Source organism: Tachypleus tridentatus, chromosome 1, assembly GCF_004210375.1.
Source record: "Tachypleus tridentatus isolate NWPU-2018 chromosome 1, ASM421037v1, whole genome shotgun sequence".
Lineage (NCBI taxonomy): Eukaryota > Metazoa > Arthropoda > Merostomata > Xiphosura > Limulidae > Tachypleus > Tachypleus tridentatus.
This window is the reverse complement of record NC_134825.1, coordinates 24,294,159-24,307,053: the sequence shown is the minus strand read 5'-3', so window position 1 is coordinate 24,307,053 and position 12,895 is coordinate 24,294,159.

Here is a 12,895-nt window from a genome sequence, read left to right as displayed (position 1 = left end):
ATTAGACCCATTATAGAATGTGTATATCTAGTCTGGATAAACATAACACAAAATACAAAAAATACAAGATTCAATCTTAACCTCAGCTTAACCTGAAGTACTTCATCCACATTTATGCACAAGTATGCAAACTTAGAGAAGTATCCGATAGACTCTTGCATAATACAATAAATTATTTGAATAAAAATTGCCATAAAAATGATTGTGTGATCTCGACAGATACTATGTACATGATGAACATAGTCCTAAGACCCTCTCTCCTATGAATATATATTTAAGAAATATAAATCAACCTGGCCGCCATGCAGTAGATGTTTAGAATTACTATAATATTCATAGTTTTCCTTTTTGTTTTTTTTTTTAAAATATAGATTTAAAAAGAAAAATAATAATGAAAAAATAATAAAAGAAGAAAATAAAAATTAAATAAATACATTTAAAAAATAAGGCAACTCAAGACAATAATTGCTCTGAAGAGGGCAGGAGTACTTTTGGTTACCCTGCCCCTAAAGCACTACAGCTACAACATAGTAGTATCTGACATGAAAGTTAGGGATGGAGGAAGAGGTATTTTACACCTGACCCTCCTGGGTATCTAAAATCCAACATACCCAAATACCCACAAAGAAGAAGCGAAGCGATGTTATGTTGTGTTAAATCGATTTGTAGTTAGTATTTTTATTGTAACTACTTCTAATTGCAAACACAGAAATCTGTTAAGCCTAGTTGTCTTAGGCCTAGCTTTAGTTTAACCTTTATTAAGTATGGCTTACATTCAATAAAAAAATGAATTAGCGCTGAAGCTTTTACACGTTTTTTTGCTTACATTTATTTAAAGCTAAACTTTTCCATATTTAATACTATTAATAATTAGACTTATATTGATATTCTACTACCTATTTATGTATTTTTAAGAACTTTGATAAGCATTTAACACGTTCAAAATGTTGACTAAAGTCGTGTTGTCGATTCGAGGATGCTGTTTAGTCTTTTAACGGTTTACTTTACGGTTTGTATATTTACTGCTACAATTATTTTTACGTGATCAGGGCATTGAAACTTAACTAATTACTAGGGTCGTGAATATGACGCTTATAGGACCTAGTGCTATTTCACTATTTCCCTGTATTTCTTCGCGTAGAAATAGATTCTTACTCGCAAACAGTTCCATAGCAAAAAAGTAACTTTTTCACTTGATAAAGTTAGCAGACAATTATTTCATATAAATACCCTTTTAATATCTAAGCGATAAATTATGGTCTAGTATAGTTGGACACTTATGTAATGTACATATTATGTGGAAAGAGGTACTTAGACCTGTTACCATCAAGCGTGACATAATAATCTATGGAGTTTAATAAAACATGTTTACAGAGATTTTTATCAATTTACTTGAGAGAGCAATCTAGTAGTTTGTCGTAGATTAGTTGTATGTTTGCGTATTTATCTAATGAAATATATATTTACATTTCACTTTTGTTTAAACCCATTTAGGAAGAAGTGCGCGCGTATGTACATTTAGATATGAAAGTGCGCGCGCATTTTTAGTACAAGTGCGTCTTGTGCGTATGTATTTGTGTTAAGTAATCTAACATGTCACTTTGCAAAGAAAGAACAAACAAATCTTTAATACACTGTTGTGAATTTGTTTTGTTTGAAGTTAAACACATAGTTACATAATGGTCCATCTGTGCTCTGCCTATCACGGGTATCGAAGCCCGATTTCTAACATCGTAAATCTGCAGACATGCATGACTGTGAAAATAACAAAATGAAAGTGTGTGTATATATGCAAGACATAAATTGACAGAGGATCTTTAATTTAGTTCCACTGTGGATCAGCAGTAGGTTTACGGACTTACACAGCATGGCCTGGCATGGTCATGTGGTCAGGGCGCTCAACATGTAATTTGAGGGTCGCGAGTTCGAATCCCCATCACACCAAACATGCTTGCCCTTTCAACCGTGGGGGCGTTATAGAATTATGATCAATCCCGCTATTCGTTGGTAAAAGAGTAGTCTAAGGGTTGGCGGTGGGTGGTGATAACTAGCTGCCTTCCTTATCCTACACTGCTAAATTAGGGTCGGATAGCGCAGATAGCCCTTGTGTAGCTTTGCGCGAAATTGAAACAAACTTGTACAGCTAAAATTCAAGGTTCGATTCTCCGCAGTGGACGGAGTGCGCATAACTTATTTTGTAGTTTTGAACAAATAAAATGACAACAAGTTTTTGCTTTAGTTGAAATGTTATTGCGCTATATTCGATAAATTTAAAGAAACAGCTTTCATTGTAACATATAAACCCTCAGTGGCACAGCGGTATGTCTTCGGACTTACAACGCTACAAACCGGCTTTTGATACCGTGGTGAGAAGCACACATATATCCCATTGTGGAGCTTTATACTTGCTAGAAACTCAACGACCCAACTTGGAACACGAAACTGCAAAAACTGAAAAAAAAAATTGAATAATTTTTTTCGAAACGCGTATGAATTTATCATGAAAAAATGTGTGTGTTTTCTTATAGCAAAGCCACATCGGGCTCTCTGCTGAGCCCACAGAGGAGAATCAAACTCCTGATTTTAGCGTTGTAAATCCGGAGACATACTGCTGTACTAGTGGTGGGCGCATGAAAAAGTAGCAAGAACTGAAGTTTTTATTATTAATATTACTAAGTGTGACTACTAACAATTAATTCTAAAGTTCCCCAGTGTTACAGTGGTAAGTCTGAAGGCTTATAACACTAAAACCGTGTTTAAATACCCTTCGCAGCCACAACACAGATAGGCCATTGTGTAGCTTTGTTCTTAACTACAGACGCCTAACTAACCAAACCAAACAATTCTATAATCAATGCAATGAACGAAAGTTAGTTTCAAAGATTAGTTTGAACGCAAACAACTAAGAACGATCAAACGATTTGAACTCGGAAATATCGGGTAGCGATAAATATCACAGAAGTTATTTATTGTTGATAACTGGAGTTAAGAAAAAAAAGAGAAATGACATAAAATAATTAATAATAATAAATTTCAGAGGTAAGTAGCTGCTTCCTTCCTGTAGTCGGTGCTCCGAAATTAAGAACAGCGCTGCCCCGCCTACAATAAGTACTGGTGAGTTTGTTGCGACGCTATCGATAATTGGAGGGAAGGAAACCTATGATCTGACGTATAAAAACTAAATAAAAAGTATCTGAATTAATGTTTCTCGACACACATTTTTTAACTATATATATTCATTGTTCGTTCACGTAATAGGATTTTACACTAATGAACCCTAATTGTTTTTCTTCGTGGATCAATCCTTTTCGTAGAATTCACTGACGTTCTGCCTCAGAGACAATTCCAGTAAACTATGATTAGAATATTTTATTAAAATTTCGTTAATATAGTGAATAGGGATATAACAACATAGACGATTGCGTCCTTTTATCTTTCGTAATCTAAGGGATCCGAATACCCGTTACATCAAACATGCTCGCTCTTTCAGCCAATGGGGCGTTATAGTGTGATGGTCAATCCGACTGTTCGTTAGTAAAAGAGTAGCCCAAATGTAGCTGCCTTTTCTCCAGTCTTACACTGCTAAATTAGGGACGGCTAGCGCAGACAACCCTCGTGTAGATTTGCGCGAAATTTGAAACAAATTAAACCAAACCTCTGTTTTTAGTTGTGCCAAAATAGAAAAAATTCGTTTTTCTTATGGTATTAAAGTGGTATTTTATGCTATAAAGTGGTTTATAATGAATTGTCATAACTTTAGTTTATTATTAGTTACAGTATATTGAAATATAAAATATTAATTTTTTTTCTGTAAATTTTATAGAAAAAAATATATTTTACTGCTGTTCTTGCGATCCATTTCAAGTCTTTTGTCTTATACAAATAGTAGATTAAATGGCCAGGAACTCTCCAACGAATAACCACTTTCAACTGTCGATCAGAAGGAAGCAACTGGTCGGAAACATTCGTTGCTTAAAGCCGCTACTTTTATTTAACAAGCGAGAGAAACTGTCATCTTGTATCTCATCCACATCTGAAAGTGTCAGCGTGTTTGGTAGCACTATTTCTCTCATTCGACACAATCAATTTTTGATAAGATACGCTAGTCATTAGGCAGTGTTCGAGTTCTTAATGTATCTACTCTTTTTCATAACATAATTTTATTATTTAAAAAACCCACTAAAATAACAGTTTTTACCCGATATATTATTCATTATTACAAAAGTTAAATTTAACAACAGTAAAGTTTAGATAAGATAAAAAGAAATACAATTTGAATAAACAAGTCAGTAAAATATTTAAAGTAAATTTCTAATAAACTTCTAATGTTTAATTTCACTACTCAAACAGCCATCTAGTGGCCTACTGCGGTACTGTCAGATAACAAACAACGTGGTTACGGGTATGCATTTATAAACTTCGATTAACAGTTTAGAAAAATTACGAGCTAATAGTTTGGACAGGTAAACACACTTTTCAATGCATGCCTGCAAAACCTGAAGTATTGGAAATGAAGTAACGACATAAAATGTTGGTCTAAGGAGCCTAACAAACGATATTGTACCAATATATTATTATTATACAAATTTGTCACTGTTGTGCTAAAAAAGTCGTAAAAGACTTTTTTTTTAATTTCACGCAAAACTACACGAGGGCTATCTGTGCTAGCCGTCCCTAATTTTGCAGTGTAAGACTAGAGGGAGGGCAGCTAGTCATCACTACCCACCGCCAAATCTTGGGCTACTCTTTTACCTATGATTAGTGGGATTAACTGCACGTTATAACGCCCTTACTTCTGAAAGGACGAGCATGTTTGGACCCGCGACCCTCAGATTACGAATCAAACGCCTTAACCCACCTGACCGTGCCGGGCGCCAGTAGTAAAATTGTTGAGTTAAACGTCAGAATATTTTTTGTTTAATACATAATTAAAATCACAGGAAATTATCTGAGGAAACACACATACATCTTAGTTATTAATTACCATAAATCACTAACAGAATTAAAAAAAAAAGGTTTTTAAAAGATACAAGCTAAATTGCTATGTTCTACCATACAATATTTATTTTTCAAATTAATTGTTGGATTATAAATGTAATGTTTTTACAGTCTGAAAATAAGAGGTGCTTTAGCTACAGTGGCTGGTGTGCGATTACAAACTTTTGTTAAGTTATTCATCACCAATTTTAATAATCATAGCTTTTCGCACTAGTAGGCATTTTTTTATCAGCTCTTTGTAGACTTTAATAAGGAAAACCTTCAAACTGCCAAAGAAACGTTCATTACGAAACATGATCCTCGTAATGAGCGCCAATTATTATGTTACTTTGTTGAAGATAAATAGATCCTTTATATTATTTATTGTTTGAAGATTTTAAGCCTAATACGATTGAATCCCTACATCCTAATACATCAGTCGATCAAAATTTGTTTTGTGTATTCAAAAAAATCGTGTGTTCTGAAATTGAGGGTGAGATTCTATTACGGTGGTTCTTAAGTGTATTATATATATCTATTGAATATGATTCTTCCCTAAACTCTGTAAAATAATTAATTTATTGTGACTGTAATCTCAATATTTCGATTCTTCAAGAACCTCAATTAAATACACAACCATAGCATAGAAAATCATAACTCTAATTACAGGACGGTATTGAAAAACATTCCTTGTTGAAACACAAATACTTTACTTTTGAAGGTAAGAGATATAGTTCTAAATTTACCAAGTTGAATACTTTGTTCTTAATCTATTAGTCTTAGTAATTAACAATTTAAAGACAAATTAAGAAATATTTTATTTTCGAACATTTTACACTTGTACTATAACAGAGTGCTGTCAAATAACAGAAAATGATATTTTACAAATTTATCTGTTTATAGGTACAAAAATAAATTTCAAAATTTTCTCAAATTAGGGTACTCTTCAGGTAATGAAGTTATTAATAAGTGATCTGATATTTCTGAGGAGATTTAAAGCATTTTGCGAACGAAAACCCATTGAAAGTTTACAGCTTTAAAAATGGACAAGAGATGGCACAACGTTCGCTTTTTATCTGCTTATTTGGTGTTGGGTATTTGTCGAAGGAAAAATATTTATGCTAGATTAGATTCACCATTTTTGCTTTGAGTTATCACAACACTATATGTTCTTTGTTTTCGGGAAGGAGGAGGGGGAATATTACAGCTATTAAACATCAGTTTGCTACTTTCCATGCCAGTTAATTATTATTGAATTGTAATTTTCCAAAACACGTCTAAGCTGGAATTTCAATATACTTTTACGAGTTTATGATTTATTTAATAGTCCACTGTTGGAACAGCGGTAAGTCTTCGTTTTACAATGCTAAAATCAGAGATTCGATTTTCCTCGGTAGACTCCGCAGATAGCCCCATGCTATAAGGCTTTACCATATGAAAAACACACACACAAATGTTTTTAATTTTTCAAGTTAATCAAAAGCAAAGTCTTGTATACCTATATCTTTGCAAAACTGACTTAGAAATCTTTGTTTTAACTTAAACAATTTCATTACATTTTTTTTATTATTTTTAGGGAGAAGATTTTTAATCATATATGTATATATAATTTGGTATACAGTTGTTGTAACACGTAATATACAAGTCAAAACGTTCTGTAAGTACTTTTTTGTTTTTTTCTGATATTTCGCCCAAATATTCATTGGCACTAGTAGTTTCTCATTTTGGTCAAATATTCAACAATGTTCGAAGACTCGCTAGTGTTTTCGTAAACTATATATTGTTGATTCTTGCTCTTGAGAATCTTCTACAAATTAAGAGAACAGGCCGGACTTGCGCAACACGCGTTGCAACAGAATTCGTCACGTGCATTAAACAGAAACCAGCATAGTAGTTAAAATAAAAGTGTAATAGTTGATCAGTTTTACACATCACAACACACACACAAGCTTTTCAACGGCTTATACGCAAATAGCATGTTATTTTTTTAGGCGTTGTAAATGAAAATTACTTTATGAAATAATTGGCATCAACAACAACATCCGCCTTATTTAGCAATACGGTAAGTTCTCGTTTAGTAAAAAAAAATGGTTAAATTGCTTCATCTGTTCTAAGCTGCCTTGATCGTAATCTTTAATTAATTAATATTTAATGATCTTCAGCTTGCAAAATTATCTCTTTTCTTTCTCGGAGCTGGACGTTGGAATCCGAAATGACCTTTGAGAAGTAAATAATTCAGCAACCAGACCTTCCAGCTGCAGTTGGAAAATCGAATTCAACATATGTAGAATAACGGAAACATATTGTTACACACATAAATTTCTAATGAAGGATTTATTCTTGTGTCCCTAAATTTAACTCGTTTGGATAGGATGGAATTAATTTACCTCTAAAGTTAAATCTTTGGAAAGAATGAAATTTATGTCTCTAAAATTAAACACTTAGAATGAAATTAATAGTTTGTTTGTTTGTTTTGAATTTCGCGCAAAACTACATGAGGGGTATCTGCGCTAGCCGTCCCTAATTTAGCAGTGTAAGACTAGAGGGAAGGCAGCTAGTCACCACCACCCACCGCCAACTCTTGGGCTACTCTTTTACCAACGAATAGTGGGATTGGGCGTCATTTTATAACGTTTCCACGGCTGAAAGGGAGAGCATGTTTGGTGCGACCTGGATTCGAACTCGCCACCCTCGAATTACGAGTCGAACGCCTTAACATACTTGGCCACGCCGGGCCATGATATTAATTTATTCGTAAAATTAAATTGTTTGGAAATAATGAAACTAATATATCCCTAAAGTTAAATCGTATGGATAGAATTAAATTAATCTATTCCTAAAGTTAAATGATTTTGATATAATGATATTAATTTAATCCTAAAATTGAATTGTTTGGAAATAATGAAACTAATATTCCTAAAGTTAAATTGTATGGATAGAATTAAATTAATCTATTCCTAAAGTTAAATGATTTGGATATAATGATATTAATTTATTCCAAAAGTTAACTTGTTTGGAAATAATGAAACTAATATATTCTTAAAGTTAAATTGTATGGATAGAATTAAATTAATTTATCCCTAAAGTTAAATCGTTTGGATACAATGATAATAAAGTTTAATAAACTTGCAGAATTTTACCATTAATTACACTCTTCAAAAGTGGTCGAACGAGAACACAAATGTTATTAAGTGCCTCAGATATCCTTCTTAATTGATAAATGATATTATTTAATGCTATATAAAGATAATTCTCTTGAATCACTCCTCCGTGTCTTCAAACTATTATCAGGCAATTGTATATCAAGCATGGTTCGTCTCTTTTGTTCTACTGCTAATTCAGTAGGAATGTCTAATTCCTATACTTTAGATCTTGACTCACTAACTATTTTTGATCATTAACCATGAGGGCTTCATTTAAAAAGACAATTCCTTGATATCCTCCCCAACGTTTTTCCAGAGTAATTCCTCTAGATTCGAGAATTACACTTCTTCTATAAAAGTTATCTAAGTCCTTTATCCCAAAAGAGGTCAGTATAATTATTTTAAGTGATGAAACACATTTTGAAGCCATTAGTTTCGAAGTAAGCATCTTGTGCCAGTATTTCAGAGAAGTTCAATCCTTCTTGCAACACTAGGTAAATACAGTAAGACGAATAGTCTGTGTTCTTGAACTCCAACGAGATTCACTCAGGTTAAACAGATAATACCCAGTGTTTCTATTAATTTATTCTACCTTGCATAGCTTCCACTTAACAAAACGTACGTATGAACGATGCTTCCCAAAGAATGATAATTTCTAAACAACAATACGCAACATATACTCAAACCAAATTTAATCAAAGGGAAAATGGAGTAAGAAATAGATCTTGGGTCGACACTCATAATAAAAGTTTGTGCTCCTTTCTATTTAACCACCATTTTCGAGGCATTATTCATTACCTGACCTTCACAATCACATATGTGAAATTTGTGATGGTTTTACCTAGATAACACCAATTTTTGCCTTTCTTTAAATTCAGTAAGCTGTTCATATATGACCCACTGTCTTTTCTATTCTGTTAACAAGTGTACATATCGAACATTAAGAATGTTTTGTTCAGTATGGGGAAAGTCAGGTGTGGTATCAGAAAGAATAAAAAATATGTTTTTCCTTTTAATAAGTATATATTTTAATATACAATTCTCATATCAATTGACAAATTCATTTTGCATTTCTCAGAATAAACAGCATCTTTCTTTTGAGTTTTAAAAATAATCCAAGTGCTCTTTCTGTATAGGGTCATCATAATGGGAGAACACCTCTAGAATTCCACTTTCAGATAACTTCCGCGAAATGCCTTATATCTTGTAGTCAAAAATTGTTATATCAAGTGTATTTTCCAGTAATGAGACAAAAGTTTAGGTAATTATAGACTGTTGCACTATCATGTTGATTGCTTCACCTCCTATGATATTCTGTAATGTTCTTCATTTCATATAACATTCTTTCGATGAATTCTTGTTTAGTGTTCTGTTCTAATATAATATAAAGTTTAGCCACTGTAAAACTAATGCACCAAACCCATTACATCTACAAAACTTGTGATTGTTGAAGATTGTATGAAACAACAGATATGACAATATAGTAAGTTTCGCTTTCTACTCCAAGAAAGCCAATCAATCTATTGGTGAACTTTAACGAACGTTTGGCGACTTTTAATAGAATAAAAAATCAGAAAAGTAGGAATGCTGAAACCTCTTTTAATTGTTCAATATTCTTCGGGCCTTTTTAAATAATTATTTGATGTTCAGAGTATGATATATTCAGGGGACAATCTTCAGGATCACTGGGATCTAAACATCCACCCACGTGTTTGCCGTGCGTGGTGACCCGTGAAGGGGAGGAGAGGATCCTGGTGGTTGATGGGTTTAAACCTAACACACTACTTTGGCCTTCAATTTCTGTAAACGGGCAGTGTGGGAGAGCCCACCCAGGTCTTTCGGTCCACTTAGGCTAGAGTCAATCGAGCACCAGTGTTGGTCGTTCTCATTAGGTGTTGTGGTCATTGTGTCTGAATCTGGTGTTTGGGTATAGTGCTCATGAAACTTTGGCATTGCTGCAATGTCCTTGTTTGGCATTGTAGTGCGTACTCTGTAGGGCTCCATGGTGGGTGGGGACAGTGTGAACTGAAATTTTTACTTTATCATTGATACCCTAAATTCAAATAAAGAAATAAACACCTCATAGGTAAACAACCATGTAATGAATATTCTAAACATCAGTCTTTCAGTTCTTCAACATCTGTACCTCATTTTCTAATATTACGTTCTTTATCGGACAAATTCTTCGGGCAAATGTCTCCCTTTTAATTCAAAAGGGAATAAATGGGCTTGCTGGCTCTCCTAAGTCAGACAAAACACAGCGAAATCCTCTTTCGTTCGAAAATTGTTGGGGGTATACTCACTGAGGTTACTTCCTAAGGTACTTTGAGTTCATCATGAGAAGTTGTTGTTGAGAGGGATTTAAAGAACATTCTCGAGTTGGAGATCCTCTCTGGTTTCTCCAGCCAAGGCATTTCTATTGTGTGCTGTATCTCCACTCTGAAGGACAAAATAATGCTTATATACAAATGCACTAAATTTGACGTTTACATCATCACGTCTTCCTGCCACAATTAAGCCAGGTTATCTAAATTGTAAAGTACAATGTTATGTTCCCAACCCTCTCAGATGATCTTAATATCAGTGGTACGGTCACTCAAAGACATCATGTTGTGGTTCCTTAACGTATGCTCGTTGTGGTGGTAAGGACCATAATGCCTACTAGTATGAAATGGATCCTCATTGTGTCAGTAGTAGTGGATCTTACCTTTCTTACTTTCGTTCTTGCCCTAGAGAAGTGGTGAAGAAAGAGGTAAAACGTTTGAAATGTTCACCATATTTCTTTACTCCGAGACTTGAAAGTTACTGTTCACTACTCCATTTCGGACTTCCACTGCTGTATTCTACGCCACTGCTACAGTGAATGTGCAAGCAAATTTCTTTGCGACTCCAACAGAGTCGTTTTCGAATAACGTGGAGAGTGTTTTGCCCTCCGAAGTTAAGAAAGCTGATGAGTCAATGTCAACATCTATCTCTGTCCCCACAATTACTTCCAATGGCTCCCTAAGACCACTTTCTTTGGTTCCAGCTTCTGGTGTTTTTTCGGGTCCATTTCTTCTTCTCCTACCCGAGATGTCGAACGATTATTCGTTCTTGACCTCAATGGCTACACTCCATATCTACTTACAGAGACCTGCCCACTCGATCTAGGGCAGAATCCATATAGATCGAAATACCTCATTCTAATTAATAAAAATGACGTGATCGAAAACTGAAAGGTTCTCCACCTAAATAAAAATGGCTACATTGATACAGTGATACTATCGAGGTTTCTAGTTGCATGTAGATGACAGAAAGGATTTGATTTATTCTTATCATTCTGATTGTCTTTCCTCAAAGAAACGTTTCTGAAACCAGCCGATGCAGCCACCTTTCGGGAGTGTTATTTACAGAGAAGTGAAACATTGTGTGATTGACGAGTGCTTGGAGGGGAGGCACTGCTGATCGATTAGCAGGTGCTCGGCCTGTCTTTGACGGCTGTAGCTATCCGTGTCGACTTGGGTCGTACCATCACTGTTTTCTCTATCTTTCTCCTTGAGAGACCTTGATGTTCTCATTTAACAATTGCTGCTTCCCTTTTTAATCCTGAGGAATGTTAATAGACATAATACCCTATAGGGTGGTGCTGATATAGATAGCAGGGGTCGTTTCGTAGAGTGTATGCTTTCGGATCACAACCTTATACTTACACATAATTTCTTGTACTTATTCGTTCTTAAAATTATTTTCATGCAACTTGTTATTATTTTACTGCAATTGATTTCCTTATCTGCTCCCCTTCACTTTTCTGTCACTTCTCTTGAGAGGTTGACAGTGACCGTTTTCTTATCATTCTGAGAAAGAATAGCCGTTGTCGTTAGTTACTAGCCGACCCGTGTGCTTCGGTGGAAGCTTGTCCAGACCAACTTGCCCTCTTTCACTGCTCTTTCAAAACTTGATCCTGCTGTCTTTTGTAACCATCGATAGACGATGGCGTAGCAGCAGTGACTGGCTGTATTATCCATTTAACTGTTCAGTGTATTTCTAAAACCTCGACATGTTTTCAACAAAGTCCTCGTTCGTGGTGAAATCCTGTCTGCCACGTGGCATGGAAGGTTTACCATTGGGCCTGAGATACCTCTCGTAGTTGTCCTATACTTTCAAAATGCATTGCTCTTCAAAGGGCCTATGCAGATGCTTGACGAGAAAGACGTCAAAACCAGAAAGAATCTTGGATTAAGGTCACAAGTAGTAACTATTTTACTATCAATTCCAAAGTCATATGGGACAAGAATAAAAAGGTCAGTAGGCAGTATACTTCTGCCTTCCTTTCAACCTTGCTTTCTGATGGCCAAGAAGTTCCTGATGCAAAGAGCTCATACTCACGGCGAAAACTTTTATCGTGCATTTAGCACTTCTGCTTCAGCCCCCACTTCCCCCTCCATCAAGGCTCGGAGAGAGCGATCACCTCTTTCTTTTTGGGCTGATCGTCTCTATGACTGTAATCACCCATTTACATTGGTGGAACTAAAGCTTGCTTTTCTTTAGGCTGGCAGTAAATCAGTAAGACCTGATAACATCCACTATAAGATGCTGCGACGTCTCTCTCTTGCCTCTTGCTGTTCTTTTGGTTTTTAACCGGATCTGGCAGGAGAATGCTCTTCCTGAGCGTGGCACAAGGCTATTGTCCTACCTTTTGTTAACCCTGGTAAGGATTCAAAAATTCAAGAACCATGGACTACCTGATTGAACATAGTCTCTTTCTATTCTTTTGGTTTTTTAAACCGGATCTGGCA